Raw genomic sequence first — 18,839 nt, 5'->3', positions numbered from 1 at the left:
GACAGTGGGTGCCTCGAATCATCAATTCATGGTAGTGGAGTGCAGATGACGTAAGCGGATGACGTGGCACGCTGAGAGTTGAGAGAATTCCTACAATGGATGCTAGTGGGGTGCTCCTATATAGTTGTATATGATTGCCAAACACCTACATTATTGAGACAATGTACATTTATTTCAGAAATCATAATGTACGCATATTTTGTTCTACTCCTGACGAGTCTTATTACAGTCTTATGATACTGCGGTCGGCTCGGTCGCGTGGCTAACGGCCTAACGATTGAGTAATTAGCCAAGTAAGAATAAACTCTAGCATATCGGTTAGATAAATGAAGCTCGATCAAAAGTGTTCTGAATTAGCAGCGAATCTCAAGAAGTGAGGCATCAACGCGTTGGCCCGGAAAGGCTTGAAGAATCATGGTACGGCGACGACCGGCGCGCGACGGGCCACGGCGGCAGTTACCGCTGGCCCTTGGCGCCGGCGTCGGAAGCCTGCCTGGCCTCGATGGCCTCGAGCGCGGCGACGACGTCGGCCATGGACGGCCGGCTCCTTGGGTCGCCGGCCAGGCACTTGTTGGCGAGCTTGGCGGCCTGGAGCGCGGCCTTGGGCGGGTACCGGCCGCCGAGGCGCTGGTCCATGAGGCTCGTCAGCTTCCCGCGGCCGGAGAGGTAGGGCCGAGCCCACTCCACCAGATTCTGCTGGTGAGCCGGCCGGTTGAGGTCGTGCGCGCGCAGCCCCGTCAGCAGCACCACGCCGAAGCCGTACACGTCGCTCTTCACGTACAGTTGGCCCGTCGCCACGTACTCCGGCGCGGCGTGCCCGTAGGTGCCCATGACGCGTGTCGTCACGTAGGACGTCCCCACCGACGGCCGTTCTTCGCCAGCCCGAAGTCCGACAGCTTCGCCGTGAAGTCCTGGAGTGGTACATGGGATGCGAATTGAATGTGGCTAGCGTGACCTCGATCGAGACTGATGAGTGATGAGGGTTTAATTTGTTTACCGAGTCGAGGAGGATGTTGGAGGCCTTGAAGTCCCGGTAGATGACCTGCTTCTCCGACGAGTGCAGGAAGGCCAGCCCGCGCGCCGCGCCCATGGCGATCTTGAGCCTCGTGTTCCATGGCGGCGGCTCGGTCGAACCCCCTGCTCCAAGAGTAGTTTGTCTCCACCAAGTCAGACAGCAGCTTGGTCAAACTTCAGACCAACATGTGAAAATATGTGATGCAGCCAACTGGTAGGCGCATAGGGCTGATAGTGACTATCCAAAAGTCAAATGCGCTTCTACAATCTAGATGGCCAAGATCTGGAACACAATTCATGCACGAATTTTCAAATGTCCTATCCAGGTTAGGCAGGTGCTTTAGTGACCAGCAGGAACGGTGTCAGAAAAGCGAACTTCTTGCTCCTATAACTCTGCATTTTTGTCAACCTTGCGGAAGTTTGGAAGGACCAGGCTTTGTGAATCGAACCTCGCTGAAAAGTAGAATGCCAATGGTAGAGGGCGGTAGGTGCTTACTCCTGAAGAGATGGTTTTCCAGGCTGCCCTTGGACATGAACTCGTACACCAGGAGCAGCTCCCTGTCCTCGCCGCAGTAGCCCAGCAGCCTCACCAGGTTGGGATGAGACAGTCTGCCGAGGAAGTTGACCTCGGACTGCACTTGCGAAACAAGATAATGCACATGATCAGGAGACGCCACTTGGATGAATCAGCAGGAGCTGATGAACCGACGGAACACGTAATCTGACAGCTCGAATGAACATGGAAACGAGGACTAAATAATGCAGGTTTCCAACCAAACAAGCAACGGGCCACGTTGACACTGCATTAGCACACATTGATTGCCAGAGCATGTTCTCAAACGTCAATCATAACAAAGATACATGGTATGATAGATGCAGTGATGGTAGGATGGAAGGATCAGGGAGTCCCAATCTAGGGACGAAACCAATGCAAGAGGAGTTGAAAGAAGAATAATGGAGGGCAGGCGAAAACTAGGGCGGTTGACTTGTACAGCGTTCCACGAAGAAAGCGACGAAAAAGGAAAACTGAACCACAAATGTTTTTCATCACTCAAACAAAAGAAGGGGGGAATCATGAGTCAGCATATGAACATCCGAATGCAATTTTGCTACGGAGAGAGCTCAGGCAGCGAAGGAAATTAATGAAGAGCCGGTGGATGGACGCTCACCTGCCACTCCTGCAGGCCCTGGAAGCTCTCCGGGTTGAGCTTCTTGACTGCGACGATGACGCCGCCGCCGCTCTTGGCCGGATTGAGCGTGCGCTCGTCGACCCAGCCCTTGTAGACCCGGCCGAAGCCGCCCTCCCCGAGCACCATGTCCGCCCTGAACCCCCTCGTCGCTGCGCGCAGCTCCGCGAGCGTGAACTTCCTCAGCCACGGCGTCGGCGCCTCGAGGACGCGCCCCGTCCCCGGACCTCCTTTCTCCTGCGCCACGCTGCCATCGCTCCGCTTCGGCCATGACGGCGGCCCTGCAAGTACACGCACACATCGTCAGCACAATCAGATCGAAAACCTCGTGACTGAACCGGCCGAACTATAGCTAGTGGCGGCCGCGGCGTCAGGGTAGCCGAAGCAATTCCCCATGGTGAACCAACAGAGCAAGCTAGCACGCCTCGGCTTCTTTGATTGTGCTGCTGCCCGTGGTGGTCGATGTGTTAGCTAGCTGATTCCTCCGTTCCAAATTAATTCATTTTGATTTGGGGCATTTGTGTTCTTACCCCTGTTTTGAATTGTAATTGTGATTTTGCTCTCGTTATTTCAACTTTGTGATTTTACCCTCAATAATTCACAAGTCAATGCGATTTTGCCCCTAGTCAATGGTCAAAACCAGGGCAAATACGCAACGACCAGGGGCAAAATCACAATGACTTGCGAATAGTTGAGGGCAAAATCATAAAGTTAGAAAAATGAAGGTAAAAACACAATTGCACTTCAAAGTACGGGCAAAATCACAAAAAATCCTTTGATTTTTTCTAGATGCATAACTTTTGCTAGATATAGCATATATCTAGATGAATAACAAAATCTATGTATTTAGAAAAAACTAAAATTAATAGTAGCTTGGGACGGAGGGAATACTTATTACTTACTAATCTAGCTTGTTTAGATTGAAAATTTTACGCGTGTGAAAAGTGCTAGATAGTGCTTTTGAATGAAAAGTTGCTGCATTAGGCCGCGTGCATAGAGAGAAATGTGACTCGATGTGATGAATGAATAGTTCGATGTGACGGATGAATAGTGTCTATTTGTTAATCTAAACAGGCCCTAAGAGCGGAAGGAGACGGGACGTGGACACGTGGTAGGAAAGGAAATGGTGCAAAGGGAAGGAAAGAGGAGTGCCCAATCCTGCCATCAGTCCAGTGAACCAGCACCAGAACTGGTCCGGATGGAAAATGCCTCGTCGTGGCCACCCGGCCAACAGGTGTTATCTATGCCACCAATTATTGCGCTAAGATTCGTGCTGATCATTTATCTATTTCGTATTCACTCTGTATTTTCTTTTTTGACGCTCTGCATTATTTTCACATGGTTCCACCAACTCTTTGCTTCCTCCTCCTAATCATCGCGCTGTAGTGGCCTGCTGCTGGTCGGCACCAAATTGTTCGTCGACGTCGCCATCTCTTCATCACTGCCATTGTCACCATGGTCCTCCTCGTTGGACGTCCTCCTATGCCTCGCAGCCGACCGCCACCGTCTGCTCAACATGCTCGCTGCCGATCTGCTGCATGCCACCACCACCAACATGCCGCACGCCATCGCCTTCCCTCTATCTATGTCGTCGCCTTCCTACTCTCTATGCCACCGCCGCCTCTCTCCATGGTCATGTTCTCCTACGGTTCAGGGAAATTTTATAAGTATTCTTTCATATTATAAAAAGAAGACCCGGTCCTTTTCACATCTTCTTATGAGGAGGGTCTGCCTCTACATAATCTCAATTTTAGAGTAATTACTCTCCTTCCAAAAAAAGGGGCAACACAAATACACCAATTTGGACCCATATATCTGCCTAATGTGAGTGCCTAACAAGCAGCAATGCCGCTTATCATGTTGGCTGCGCATAGACTCCTGAGCCAATAACAGACGCTCCTTTATCTCAGCCAAAAACTCATCACGATCCTGCAGCTGACGATCCACAGCAGCCACACGAGCCGACCCTGGTTCCAAGCTGCGCAAAGCAGGCGGTTCCTGGCCATAAACCACCAGAAAGGCTGGGGTGCCCAAAGATGTCTGATAATAAGAATTGTAGCAAAACTCAGCCCATGGGAGCCACTGAAACCAAGAGCGTGGACGATCGCCGGCCAGACAGCGCAAGTACATCACAATGGTGCGATTGGTGACCTCAGACTGACCGTTTGTTTGCGGATAAAAGGCAGAACTGAGGAGGAGCTTGACACCGAACATGCGAAATAATTCCTTCCAAAAGTTGCTAGTGAAAACCGGGTCGCGATTACTAACAATTGAACAAGGAAATCCATGAAGCTGAACAATCTCATCAAAAAAAACACGGGCGACGGAATTGGCTTAATAGGGATGACCCAAAGAAATAAAATGAGCAAACTTAGATAATCTATCAACCACTGTTAATATTACTGATTTGCCGCCCACACGTGGAAAACCTTCCACAAAATCCATTGCAATATCACTCCAAATCTCAGAAGGAACTTGCAAGGGCTGTAGCAAACCAGCAGGGTGCAGATGTTCTGATTTATTACGTTGACAGACTGCACAACCCTTCACATAATCACAGACCAACCTGCCAGCATGTGAATTGTAGAAGGACAGGCGAAAACGATGCAAACTCTTCTGAATGCCTTCATGACCAGCATCATGCGCATGGACCAGAAGCTGCAGCCACAGGGAAGAGTTATCCGGAATATAAGCACGCCCTTTGAATAGGAGAAGTCCATCTACTTCAGACCATCCTTCTAGAGCAGAATTTTCTTGGAGTTGTGCCCGCAATTCCACGGCACAGCTGTCCTGAAGCAATTCACGTCGCAGAACATCAAAAAACTCAAATGAAGGCATAGACGGAGCATGAACGGCCCCAGTAGCCTCATCCTGATGAGACAAAGCATCAGCCGCGGCATTAAGTTTGCCTGGTCGATATTCCACTGAGAGATCATAACCAAAGAGCTTGCTAACCCAAGTATGTTGTGGAATTGTCGACAAGCATTGATCGAGGAGGAACTTGAGACTCTGATGGTCTGTGTGAACCGTGAACGGCCGTCCCCATAAATAAGGCATCCAATGACGAACAGCTTTCACCAAGCCAATCAACTCACGTTCGTAGGCTGGGAGCTTGGCGTGATGGGGCGCAACAGCCTGGCTGAAGAAGGCAACAGGACAGTCGCCTTGGTGAAGCACAGCCCCGAATCAGGCGCCCGATGCATCGCAATCAACCACAAACTGCTTGGTGAAATGCGAAAGGTGAAGAACTGGCGTAGTCATGAGAGCTTGCTTCAGAGCGAGAAATGCGCTGTCAGCTTCGTTCGTCCAGCAGAACGCATCACCCTTGAGGAGCGCCATCAGTGGCTCAGCCACCGCGCCATACCCTGCAATGAACTTCCGGTAATAACCAGTGAGACCGAGGAAACCACGCACAGCATGCACCGTACGCGGACGTGGCCAGGCGTCAATGGCAGCAACCTTCGCAGGATCCATGGCGAGGCCAGCCTCCGAAATGATGTGGCCAAGATAAGCCACAAAAGATTCCCCAAAGAAGCACTTGGACTTCTTGGCAAATAAATTTGTGTGCCTGCAATGTCAAACACCTCCTCGACATGCTGCAAGTGCTCACTCCAGGATGAACTAAAAATCAGAATATCATCAAAAATACCAGAACAAACCGGCGCAGGAAGGGCTCGAGGACGGTGTTCATTAGCGCCTGAAATGATGAGGACATCGCCATGCAGCAGGGTGGGGTAGCTGTCCCAACTAGCCAGCAGAGCAAAGACCCCCTCCCCCCGCCCCTCTTCCTCAGAAAGATCCAGACATGGAATCGTGACGGTTCTATTCATTTCTCTATCAATATGGCACAGACTGAAGGTAGAAGAAAGAGGAATAGGAACGAAGCAATATGTCGCTGTAGAGCTCTTTTACAGTTGACCATACCACCAGGTGGTGGTATGCAGTATATAGCTATTTTTCGTAAGGGTAAATAGGTAATTTTTGTAAGAAATCATATACTTTTGTGTGCCCGCCCCTTATATATGGCTATTTTTGGTAAGAAATCATATATTTCGTTTATGTCACCGAGAAAAAACTTCCAATAATACCCCTATATCACCTATACCTATGCATACCACCCCATACCACAGATGTAAGTTGTGGTGGTATACAATTAATCTCAACTGTCGGATCCTTTCATACTGGTCCTTTTGAAATAGTGTTATAGGTGGTATGGTCCACCGTAAAAAAGCCCGTCGCTGTATGGGCCAACTGGGCCAATCGATTTCACAAGGTGTTCCTTTATTTATGTTATAGATGAGGTCCAAATAGAGGAAGGACCAAACTCCCAAACGCCTTACCTGCTGCCCATTCCACCCTGCCTATCTGGCGCCTTCAACCCCACTCGTAGCATTTTACTCGAGATGCATGACTGTCACCGGCCACCAGCAGGACTAAGGTGCAATCTGCCCCAGCTAAAATATTGGGCGAGCTCCACCACTGAGGTATTGAATGTTTTGCCTGCAACTAGGACAACATGAGTTGTTGTGTTCAATAAGTTCCAGCTCGTCACCTTCTGGATCTTCTTGTCCTCATCCTGAGAGTGGCCATCTTACTCCTTGCTCTCCTTCTTTGCTTCAGACCAACCCAAATACATGGGGTAATTTTGCCAGAGGACATTCTTAAATATTGATATTTACTAGTGGACACCACTTAAATTTGTCTTTGCTAGGAGACATCATTCAAATACAAATATTTGCTTCAAGACACCAAACTAATAAAGTAATGATTTCTTAGGGTAGAGTGGAGAGAAAAAAAGTCAATGGACAAAAATACCCCTGCAGGCCACCGTTACTTCCAATTTGTCAGCTTTGTTTTTTCTATCTATCCTATCTTCTTCATGGACCCGCCCCTGCCTGTGCCCCGCCATGGCCGCCGTGGCTGAATCCGCTTTGGTAGCTCGCCATCGCGCTGGCCGTGCATCCGTCCGTCCCTGCGCTGTCGCTGCGGCACCTCCGCGCGCGCCGTGCGGCCGCCGCCGCGCATCCGCCCGCCCAGCGCTGGCTGTCGCGCGCCTCCAGTCTGCCGCCGCGCCTCCGCCCGTCCCTCACTGGCCGCAGCCGCACTCCACTGCGCTGGCCTCCGTGCCACCCACCTCCAGGGGCGGCGCGCCCCTTCTCCGCCCGCTCTGCGCTGCCTCGGTCGCACCCGCCCCACCGCTCGTCGCGCCACCTCGGGCCTTGCCCGCCCTGCGCCGAGACGCTGCTCCGCCGGCCATGCTCGCCCGGCCTCTCACCACTCCCGCACCGCCACACGCCTCTCCCCGGCCGTGCTGACGAGGAGGTTCGCCGGCTTGATGTCGCAGTGGACGACGCGGCGCGCGTGAAGGTGCACCAGGCCGGACAGCGCCTGCGTCACGACCTCCGCGGGCGCAACGTCTGGGAACGCCCCGTGCCGGGCCACGACGGCGTCCAGCAAGTCGCCGTCCACCAGATCGAGCAGGAGCGCAACGTCGCCAGAGGAGGCCGCCGCGGCGGGGAGCACGGAGTGGCACCACACGACGTGCGGCGAGCAGTCGTTGCGCCGCAGGGCATCCACCTCCGCTGTGGCCCCGGGTCACCACGGTGGGCGACCTTGTACACCATTCCCCGTTCCCGCACCCCAGGAGCGAGGACGAGCACAACCGGCAGCGTCGGGGCCGGCAGACCGCACTCAGGAGCCTCGGTGGAAGCACCGCGAGGCCCGGGAGCAGGGGCTGCTGCTGGCACCTGGCAGCGCTGCCGTCGCTGCGCATGCCCGTGGTCAGGATGGGGAGCAGAGAGCTGCAGAGGCGGCACAGGGATAGAGAGAAAAATTGATCTGAGCAACTATTTACTAAGGGCAGAATTGACTATTCACTCTCCTTTAGACTACAAATATATATTTTATTAGATGTGGTGTCCTATGGCAAATTAACACAAAGGAGTAATGTTCCTCAGCAAAGACAAGAATGTGTGATGTCTTACCGCTAATATCACATTTCTAGGGTGTCCCTTTAGCAAAATTACCCAAATACATGTTATCATCTTCGTCGTCACAGCATGCAGCACCCCACGATCTTGAGCTCATGTCATCCTCCCAATTGCTATCTCCCACGTAGTTAGCTAGTGTATACTCGGGGGGCCTTCTCCACATTGCTTTTTGTGCTTCATCTAGAGGATCCTTGCTAAATGCCTTGTGGGAGTGACAACGACCTCCTTCTTGGGTGCTTCATCTTCGCTCGAGATGATGATGAACTAGAGACCCGTGAGCTTTCCAGACAACACCTTCCCTCTAACACTAATGCGAGCATTAAGAGGGGTCTTCAGTGGAGTTTTGGGAACCAAATTGCACCTCTCGACCTCCAGATGTGGGATCATTGGCGACAATCAAGCAGGGGTGGGCCGATTGGCTTGGGAAGGTCAGGCCAATTGACCTGGCCTCTCCTATCACTACCCCGAGCTCTTGGACTCCATCATTGTACTTTTTGGGTTTGGTGGTTTTGGATTGCTTGAGCTGATGTGAATTCGCTCCTCTAATTGGCCTCTTATTTATAGTCTTCAAATAGTGGCCAAGAATCCAGACATTACCAAACTTTTTTCACCCTCTTTCAAAAAAAAATTCACTTCCATATGTTGTCATTACCAAGTTTAGTCAAGGGGAAACAAATTCGATGGCAAAATCCTCCCCCTGACCAGCCAGGGGTCACTGGGCCGATCGGCCAAGTGGATTTTTGGCCCCTCTACTTTTTTTTTTTATGGTAGCGCACACGTCCAAAAATATACCTAGTATTGTCAAGCCCCGTGAAATAGAGTATGTACAAGGTACCTGTTTTAGTGTTGTTATTAGGCTCAATGTTCTCGCTCCGCCTTCATGATGCCGAAATCAATTTAATTGATAGGCACGACATCAGGTCCCAAGAACACTTTTATGCTCTGCCCATTCACAACATATCGATCTCCCTTGACATATGTGATCGTTACCACTCCCAGTTCCGATTCGTGACATAGAATTAACGACATGGTCGGTCCCATTTCCTTATCAATTTCCCTTTACCAAAGAGCTTAAACCTTGAGTTGTATAATAGGACTTTGTCGCCCTCTTTGAATTCCTTCTTATATTTAGCAAACCATCTCTTGATTCTTTCCTTATAAATGCTTGCATTCTGATAAGCTTTAAGCCTCATCTTCTCCAATTCACTTAATTGAACTCTTTGTTTATTCTCATAGCATCAACATTAAAATTCATCTCCTTTATGGCCCAATAAGCTTTATGTTCAAGTTCAACAGGAAGGTGGCATGTTTTTTTATAGATGAATATAGATAAGGGGTCATACCTATAGGTGTTTTGTGGGCTTCATATATGCCCATAATGCTTATCTAGTTTCTTTGACCAATTCTTCCGTCCTTTAATCACTGTCATTTCAAAATATCCTTGAGCTGCTTATTTGAAGCTTTTGCTTGGTTATTCATTTGAGGATGATAAGTTGTAGAAAGTATATGTTGGATCCCCTTGATTATGTTGTATTTACTGCCAAAGCACAACTTGATCCAAAATACAACACATGTGCAATAATGGAGATATTTCAAGTGCCAAGTGGTGGGTTAGTATAAAAATATGCATGAAAACACTAGTTAAATAGCACTAAAAGTGTGTCAATAACGAGCATCAACAACGATCGCGAACAAGATAAGATGAAATTCTGAAGGATAATCTAGGTTCACTTGCATACACTACCACTCCAAAAATGGATATGTTCTTTGTGCCTTGTAGTGTCTACATACTTGCTCTAACTTTTCCCATTCTCCTACTATCATCAGGCTACAGTAATCAACCACTGCTCATGTAGACTATAACAATATGAAAATATTGATTAAGCTTTTAACCATAGCTACCACTAAAAACACTACTTAAATTCGTATGATGATCACAAACATGTGAGATGAGCAAATATTGATATAGAGCACAATAGAGTTCAAGATCATAATCACAGGTGCAACACTAAAATATCAAGATCCCTCTTTGATCCAAAGCATGAAGGGAGCCTCCCCCCCCCCCCCACACACACGCACACACAATGGTTTATGCATGTTGATACAAATCTAGGATGTGCAGATTTTGGAGACCCTTGTCACCATAGATGGAGATGGGGGGAAGTTAAAACCCTAGGGCCGATTAGCACAAGGTGGTTCTCCACCTTGACAAAGTTGTCGATGTTGGTCCTAACGAGATCTAGTCTACTATATGCATGTGTTACTATCTTGTGGAATCTAGTCTACTATATGCATGCTTACTATCCAGTCTACTATTTACTTGTTATGTAAATCTAAGTCGGTTAGGACTTCCTCTAGATGGAAGATTGTTTCAGGAATCCATGACACATCAACCAATATCATCTTTCGGTTTGGGTACTCTAAGCAAACTGAGTTTGCCAACCAAAACCCGAAGCCTTGGTCAAGTGGACCAACCCCTATATGGGTCTTCTTGTGCTGACCTTACTCGTGTATACTCTTATTAGAAATGTTCTAAGTCCATGACCAAATCAAGCCTATAAAAAAACCACCATTTTGTGTCGTATTTTGCACACCAACTGGCATGATATTATATGAATTAGTAAGAAATGCCACTAAAATTAGTAAAAGTGCTCCTTAATGAACGGCAACTCTCTTAAAGTTTAATCATTTTAAGATCCAAGAACTATTTTAATCATTTTATTTACAGTTTAGTCCTCCTATCTTAAAATGATTACTATTTTTGCTCATATCTTCAATTTAAGTGATTCTTGTGGTCATGTGTTCATAATGATGAGCTTTATCTTTTAAAATGTTGTTCATATTATTTTGTAAATGTTTATTTTACTTTTCTTATATTGTTGTTTCTACACCACAACATAATAAATATAACAAATAGTGATAAAATAGTATAAATAACATCCGAAAAGATAAAACTCACCATTATGAACGCGTGACCGCAAGAATCACCTAAATCAGAGGTATAGACAAAAAGTAATAATCATTTTAAGATCTAAGGACTAAATTGTAAATAAAAAAAATTTAAAACCACCCATCAAAACAGCACGATGGTCAAATTTGAACGATTTTGACAGTTGGATGGTCAAAGATTTCCGGTTTTGGAGTTTGATGGTTAAAACCAAACTTTGCTTATAGTTGGATGGTCAAAAAATGGAATTTTTCCTTTACAAAAACTATCCTTGCAGAAAAGATATATTTGATTTGTTCTTGGGTTATCTCATCTCTAATACGCATTTTCTCTGTTTTTTTCTTGACAGCTACCTGCTCTTAATTGATGACATATGGTCTGCAAAAACATGGGGGAGTATCAGAAATAGTTTGCCTATTGAGAATAATAAATGCAGTAGAATAATAGTGACTTCAAGATTTCAAGCTGTTGGTGCGGCATGCTCACCAAGTAGCCCAAGTAATATTCTGTATCCAGTTGATTTTCTCAATGATGTTGAATCCAAAAGTTTGTTCAAACGAAGTCTCTCTGAATCCAAAAGTAGCAAAGATAGCGAAAAGGTACAGGACAAAGTCCCAGAGGAGATACTGAAAATATGTGGAGGACTGCCATTGGCCATAGTCAGCATGGCTGGTCTTGTAGCCTGCAACCCAAGCAAGCCCAGTGGTCACTGGGATAAAGTTTGCAAATCATTATTTCCAGAGAGTGTGACTGCTCTCTCCTTGGACGGGGTAACAAGGATACTTGATTTCTGTTACAATAATTTGCCAGGAGATCTCCAGACATGTGCACTGTATTTGAGCATGTTTCCAAAAGGGTCCAAAATTAGCATGAAGCGTTTGACTCGGCGATTGACAGCTGAAGGTTTTGTTAGTGAGAAACAAGGGCTGACAGAGGAGGAAGTTGCAGAGACATACTTTAATCAGCTCATGAGAAGGAAGTTAATACGTCCTGTGGAGCACAATAGCAATGGAAAAGTAAAAACATTTCAAGTACATGACATGGTTCTTGAATACATCGTTTCCAAGACAACTGAAGAGAACTTTATTACTGTGGTTGGTGGCCACTGGATGATGCCACCACCCAGCAACAAAGTGCGTCGACTCTCCATGCAAAGCAGCGGTTCCAAGCATGAGAATATGACCAAAAACCTAAACTTGTCTCAAGTCCGGTCGGTGACTGTGTTTGGAAGCCTGAAGCAACTACCTTTCCATTCATTCAATAATGGAATAATACAAGTGCTAGATCTTGAGGGTTGGAAGGGTTTGAAAGAGAAACATCTAAAAAACAACATATGCAAAATGCTTGTGTTGAAGTATCTAAGCCTCCGAAGAACAGATATTGAAAAAATTCCCAAGAAGATTGGGAAATTGGAGTACCTTGAAACTCTTGACATAAGAGAGACACATGTTGAGAAGCTACCAAAATCTGTAGAGAAGCTAAAACGGATCAGTAGCATACTTGGTGGCAATAAAAACCCACGGAAGGGCTTGAAGTTGCCTGAAGAAAAAATTAAGCAACCAGAAAAAAGTACATCGGCTCAGGAAAAAAGTACTGGACTCCATTTCCGCACCTCCAAGGTACCTCGTCGCCCTTGAACTGTCTGGCAAGTTGGAAAGGACCCCAAATTGGATCTCCAAACTCCACACCCTCAACAAGTTAACTCTATCAGTGACAGTTCTCCGGACTGACACTTTGAAGCTCCTCAAGGACCTGCCATCATTGTTTTCTCTCACCTTTTCAGTTAGTGCAACAAAGCAGAATCAGGACATAATAAAGGAAATCCTTGAGCAGAACAAATCAGAGTCCGATGGGGAGATCTTTGTTCCAACAGGATTCCCAAGTCTTAAGCTGCTCCGCTTCTTTGCACCTCTTGTGTCACAGCCCTGAGGAAAAAAAAAGAAGAAAAAGAAAATCCCCCGCCGGGCCCCACCTGTCAGCCTCTTCCTCCTCCTCTCTGTTTTCCTCCGCGCGCCGCGCGCACGCGTCGTCGTCGCCGGTCAACCTCGGGCCACGTGCCAGCCATCCTCGTGCGCCGTGCCCACCCATCCCTCCTCTCATCGCCTCAAGACCCCGCCCCGGCCCCGTTCCCCTCAAACCCTAACCCTAGCCTTCCCCTTCTCCATTAACGCCGCCGGCCCGAGCTCCCGTCGCCGCCCGCCGCCGCGATTTGGCCGCTCCGGTGAGCCGCGGCTCAATTCCTTGCGCAGGGAGCATTTCCTCCCTTCCCTCACTCGGTTTCGCCCCTAACCCGGCCCCTTCTCCCTCCCTGCAGGGCCGCCGGCGAGCGCCTTCGCCCGCCGCCGCCTCTGCTTACTGCACCGCCGCCTCGCCGTCGCTCCCCGCCGTCCAATCCCCCGGTGAGGCTCGCCGCCTCCTCCTCTTCCCCGTGTGCACCTCCCCTTCCCCGCTCCGGCCCCGCCCCGTTGCGCCGCCTCGCGCCGCCGCCGCGCACGCGCGTGCGCGCGCGCACTGCGCGACGCGCGCGACGCCGTGGCCGCGCCCACGCGCGGGTCAAGGCGCGTGGCTTGCCTTGACCCAGCGGGTGGGTCGCTGGCCCATGGGCCCCGCTTGTCGGCCTCTGGGCCGGCTCTGCCAGGTGTACCTAGCAATTTTGCTAGGGTTTTCTTAGGGTTTATATTTCTGCAATCTTGCAAAATCCATAGAAATTCGTGTATAGCTCCAAAAATTATGAAACTTGTTTTGTTGGATTCCAATAGCTGAGATCTACTTAGGAAAAATATTGTTTTGCATTTTACCTTGCTGTAGATTTATCTATAGGTTTATCTTGCAAAAGTGAGTTTAATGCTAGGTTATTTGTATACTGCTCGAAAAATGCCAAACTAAATTTTTTTAGACTCCTTGTGAGGTTTAGATTTCAGTGGTGCAACTTGTTCACATGCTTACTTGTTTATTAAAGTTTTAGTTTGTTTTCTTATACTTTGTCTGAAAATGGTTTATTTTAGAACTTCTTGCTGGAAAGTGATAAAATGGCAAAACCAGTTGTGTTAGCTTTGTTTTCATGCCTAGTATCTAAGATAATTTTCTTGGATTTGTTTAGTTCATTTGCATTCCTTTCCCGATTTATCTTGCTTAGAGTAGCTGAAAATTGATCTATTTATGGTTATTTATAGGGAAATGCTTTTGCTGCAAAACCAATTTTCGTGAGTTCTTTGAATTGTCCTCTGCATGCTCAAATTGTTTCATGATTTATACTTGTTGTTTAATTCATTTCTTAATTCTTGCATCGCATTCATGCATTTTAGTGACCGAACCGCCGGAGGTCGAACCCGTGGAACCCGCCGAGTCCATGGAGCCTGAACCCGGAATCCCGTTCGTGGTCGAGTCTGAAGTTAACCCAGGCAAGCAGCTAAGCATGATTCCTTACTCCTATTTAATCTGAGTTAGTTAGTTACATCACTGGGTAATATGGGGTTATATAGTATGTATGTATTGCATTTTGGTACCTACTCTCTTGCATTACCCTTCCTTGAATTGTTATCCATGTCCTTGTCACTTGTTAGTCAGTTAATAACTTAATCTGACTAGATGCTTAGCCCTGCTTAGAATACTTACATTGCTTGCTAGAAAGGAATAGTTTGGAGTATCGCACTTACCTGATTATCCTTGATCGCACTTGAGCATCTGGGGCAAGTGGAGTGCAGTATCGAGATTCGAGCGGAATGTTAGAGCCTAGAGAATGAAGTCATATGGGCATAGTCCGCTTGGATCGATTAAGGACCGAGTGGACGACGTTGGTTTTGAGCACCTTTCTGTGCTACCACATATCCAATATAATGGAACGGATAAGCCAATTACCTTCTTTGACTTGATCATTGATGTGCAGTCCTAGATACGTGGCTACGGGCTATGCAGAGAGGCTTAGTGTGTCCCCAGGTGGACCTATGAGTAGGAAAGTTTAGAGCTGTCCCTGGTGGAACTAAGTCTCTACTCGTAACCTAGGTGTGAGGTTCAATGATCGAGCCATGTTGGGAACGGTTGACGCGAGTACCCCCTGATCCAACTTTGGCCGGTTGGGTGAGTCGCATGGTACTTCCGTCGTGTGGGTAAAGTAGTACACCCTTGCAAGGTTATAATCAATTTGAATTGTCGCGCTCTCGGTTATGAGCAAGCTCTTTATCTCATGAACTCCTCATAGAATTTCGTTTGTGTTGGGAATGGTTCATGTTATAGTTATGATCAGTTATAGATTATATTACTCTCTTAATCAACTAAAAGTGTTTGGGGTTGGGCAAGATTAATTAATTCTGATAGGTGATAGTGTAGAGAGCTAATACTTATGCAATAATTACTTAACTTTAAAGCTGTTACTTGAGCCTTGCATGATCCTTGTTTATTTAATCGCGTAAGTCTTGCGGAGTACCTTTTGTACTCAGGGTGCTTTCTAAACCTAGTTGCAGGTGGGCCGGAAGTGGTGTTCGGCCACTTCTACCCCACTGACCCAAACGCGGGGAAGAGTAGGTCGTGGTGGCTGTAATAATGTCCTTGAGCAAGACGTCATTATTTTAGTAAGTCTTTATCGTAATCGAGCTTCGGGAGAGCATGTAAATGCAATAAACTTTATGTTTCTGTTTAATATGACTTTCGTGAGCCCAAGGCTTGTAAGTAAAGCTTGAAACCCACCTATATTGAACTTGTAATATTAAGTCGTGAACTCTGATAATATAAAACTGCTTTTTGTGGATTTTTGGCGATATATTCGATTGTAAACGGTATGTGTATATGCTGATTCTGGGCGTATGTTGGAGCGCATACCGGGACTACCGGATTTGATATTATTTTGGATGAATGACGTGTCGGTTATTCGTGTCTCTAGATGTGGGATAACACGTGGCAAGCTCTCCGGCAAGCACGTGTTAACTCTCATCTGGATGATAATGACCGGCGGTTCGTTTAAAATAGTATTAAATTGGGCGGTTCTCACATCTTGTGCCAAAACTAGGATTTGGTGACAATGCAATGCCAGCACTAGAGATGATTCAGATGCGGTTTGAAGCCTTTGAAGGTTTATTTGGCATCGACACATTAGAAAACCTCCAGGAGGTGCACCTCAGAGTTAATGGCCTAGCAGCGGAATTAAAAGGAAGTGATGAAGCAGAAACACAAGAAACAGAGGCCCCTCAAACACAAGAAGCAGAGACCCCTGAAACAAAAGAAAGAAAGGAAGTTGCTAAAATAACTAGGTTCTTGGTCGAAGATTTGAAGAGCAACACTACTGAGAGGCTGAGGGTAATTGTTGACTATATCGTAAATGCTTGAGGTAGTAAAATATTTCGGTTGTTGTCTGCTAAATAAATATGGATGGGAGGTATCCATCCCATGGCACTTTGTGTTTCTCATTGTCATTTGATTAGTGTTATTTCATTCTGTCATGTACTCATGTATGGCTGGATCTGCTAGCTACACTGCTTTAGTGTTTGTTGTGGTTGTAATAAAATGGGATATCCCAAACGAACTATTGTAATTTTTTTTATGGTGTGTTGTACACTAATTCCTATTGTTACTATTGAACTCATGTATTAGTTTACTCTGATGAACTGATGTACTTACTTCATTAAAGATTGCTTCGCTTGGCTATTTTTAAGATAAATGGAGCCGTAGCTGTTTGACTGAATAAACACTGGAGTGTTCATTACCCCGCCCGTTGTGCAAGGATGACAACACAAACCAGTTTAGATAATGCGTGTGAATGAAATGTCAAACTGGTGTATGTAGTTGTCTACAGATGAGCTGAAGAAGAAAAAACACTAAATAACAACTGCTACAAGAGGGACAGGGCAGCATAAAGGGCAAGTGATGACTGATGAGACATGGGGACCGTCAAGCTGTACGCGGACGCCTAAATTGCATCTGATGATGAGGAAGCAGGAAAATTATAATCGCGATTATCTCAAGGCCTCCTGACCTTTTGGCACCTGACTATCTACTGAGCGCTATATTCAACTAAGATCATTGTGTTTTTGTATTATTTATTTATTTATTTATTTATTTTGAAAGGAGTCTTCACGACTCGGCCTTCTTTGGGGCAAGGATAGGGACGACATACGACCTTCTCCTCGTTTGCGCTGGCCGGTCGGCCTGGCGACGATGGCAGCGGCAGTGCCGGGGACAGGATCCAGTCGAGCTTGGCTTGGCGGGGCGGTGCCGGCGAGGGCACGGGCAGCGACCGGAGGCGCCTCCGCCGCCTAATTCGGTCGCCTCCGTGCCCATGGTGGAGGCAGGGGGAGGATGGAAAAACTGTTCCCATGTGCCGAATGTTGTTTAGCTGGGCTGGCCCAACGCGGACGCGAATCTACCAGGCCCAAGCCCGCTTGAAGATGAGACGAATTTGATCCGTTTCCCTGAGGTCATGAGGTCGTCAAAGGCAGAGTGCTTTGCATCAGGCAGTTCAGCACCACCATTCTCTCACGGGAATCCAAAGTGCTTAACCATTTCATTGGGACGAGTTGAAGAGCATAATACATATTATGTATACATATATACATTCCTCACAGGTCGATCAAAAAGTTAAAACTGACAAAGTGCTTGCTGCTTTTGCTGCGTCACAGATGGCAATCTCCTTGTGACTCTGCTTGGGAACAGTGGGCGCGCGCTAGTTGAAGCTCTGCCACGAATCCTCCAGATGGTGCGGCGAGAGAAATGACAATTGACAACGATAAACTTCTGCACTCACGTCTTGTTCCCAAAAGACAATACGGAGCCTGGGCACCAAAGTAATTTTCAAACATGGATGGATTGTATAATTAATATACTTTGTATTCAAGACTTGGAATCAAAGGGAAATACTTATATACATCACATATATTTGCACAACTTCTATTATAAATTGTCAAACCGAGAAAGCATTCAAATTGGAAAATGTGTCATCACAAGTCTTGAGGATAACAAAACTTGCAGGCATCTAAGAAAAGCAACTTCAGATGGAGAATAGATGAAGGCAAGCATGTTGAAACGGTATTTAGGACTTCGTCACCATGTATGCTGTATAACCGTGAAATGTGGGTAGTAACTATGCTGCAAAGGCGACTCACTCCATGAAACGGCTCCGTGACAAACGGTAGCGAAGAAAACAGCGAACCGTCGCTCGCGTCGCCCCTAGGGCGGCACGGGCGGACTGCCACCGCAGCAACCTAGAGCGCCCCCTCCCTAGCATCCCTCCACCTCGCCGCCATCGGAGCGCGAAGCCCGCGCGGGCGCAAGGACGGCGGCGGCCAGGCCCCTGTCCACGCGTACGACCTCTCCCGACCCTTTCATCTCCCCCAAACCCTAGATCTAGTTTGGTGCCGCCGTCGACGGCGAGAGCGGCACTGGCACCCCTCGGCCTGTGACGGCGAGGACGGAGGTGGCGGCGTTGGAGTCCCATGGATACGGGAGGCTGTGGCGCTCCGGCAAGCAGGGGGCGCCGCGGCGGTGTCTGTCTGCGGTGACAAGGGCTGCGGAGGCAGCCTGCGATGACGAGGATGGAGGTGGTGGCGTTGGAGCCTGTGTGGTGACATGGGGTTATGGTGCTCCGGCAAGACGAGCGCCGTGATGGCCTCTCGCTCGTTGCCAAGGGCCCCTGGCCGGATGATGAGGACATCGCCACGCTGCTGGACACGCACACGCCACGTCCTTCTCCAAGTTGTACTTCATCCCCAACTC

The 18,839-nt window shown here is 47.7% G+C and overlaps 2 pseudogenes; one reads left to right on the top strand and one right to left on the bottom strand.

Moving 5' to 3' along the window:
* Window positions 1–245: 245 nt before the first annotated feature.
* On the bottom strand, window positions 246–2,639 carry LOC120639831 (annotated as a pseudogene).
* Window positions 2,640–5,321: 2,682 nt separating this feature from the next.
* LOC120639944 lies at window positions 5,322–16,457 on the top strand (annotated as a pseudogene).
* The last annotated feature ends 2,382 nt before the right edge of the window (window positions 16,458–18,839 follow it).

This window comes from Panicum virgatum, chromosome 7K, assembly GCF_016808335.1.
Source record: "Panicum virgatum strain AP13 chromosome 7K, P.virgatum_v5, whole genome shotgun sequence".
Classification (NCBI taxonomy): Eukaryota; Viridiplantae; Streptophyta; class Magnoliopsida; order Poales; family Poaceae; genus Panicum; species Panicum virgatum.
The sequence above is the reverse complement of the archived record's forward strand: the minus strand, read 5'-3'. Positions and strand labels throughout refer to the sequence as shown.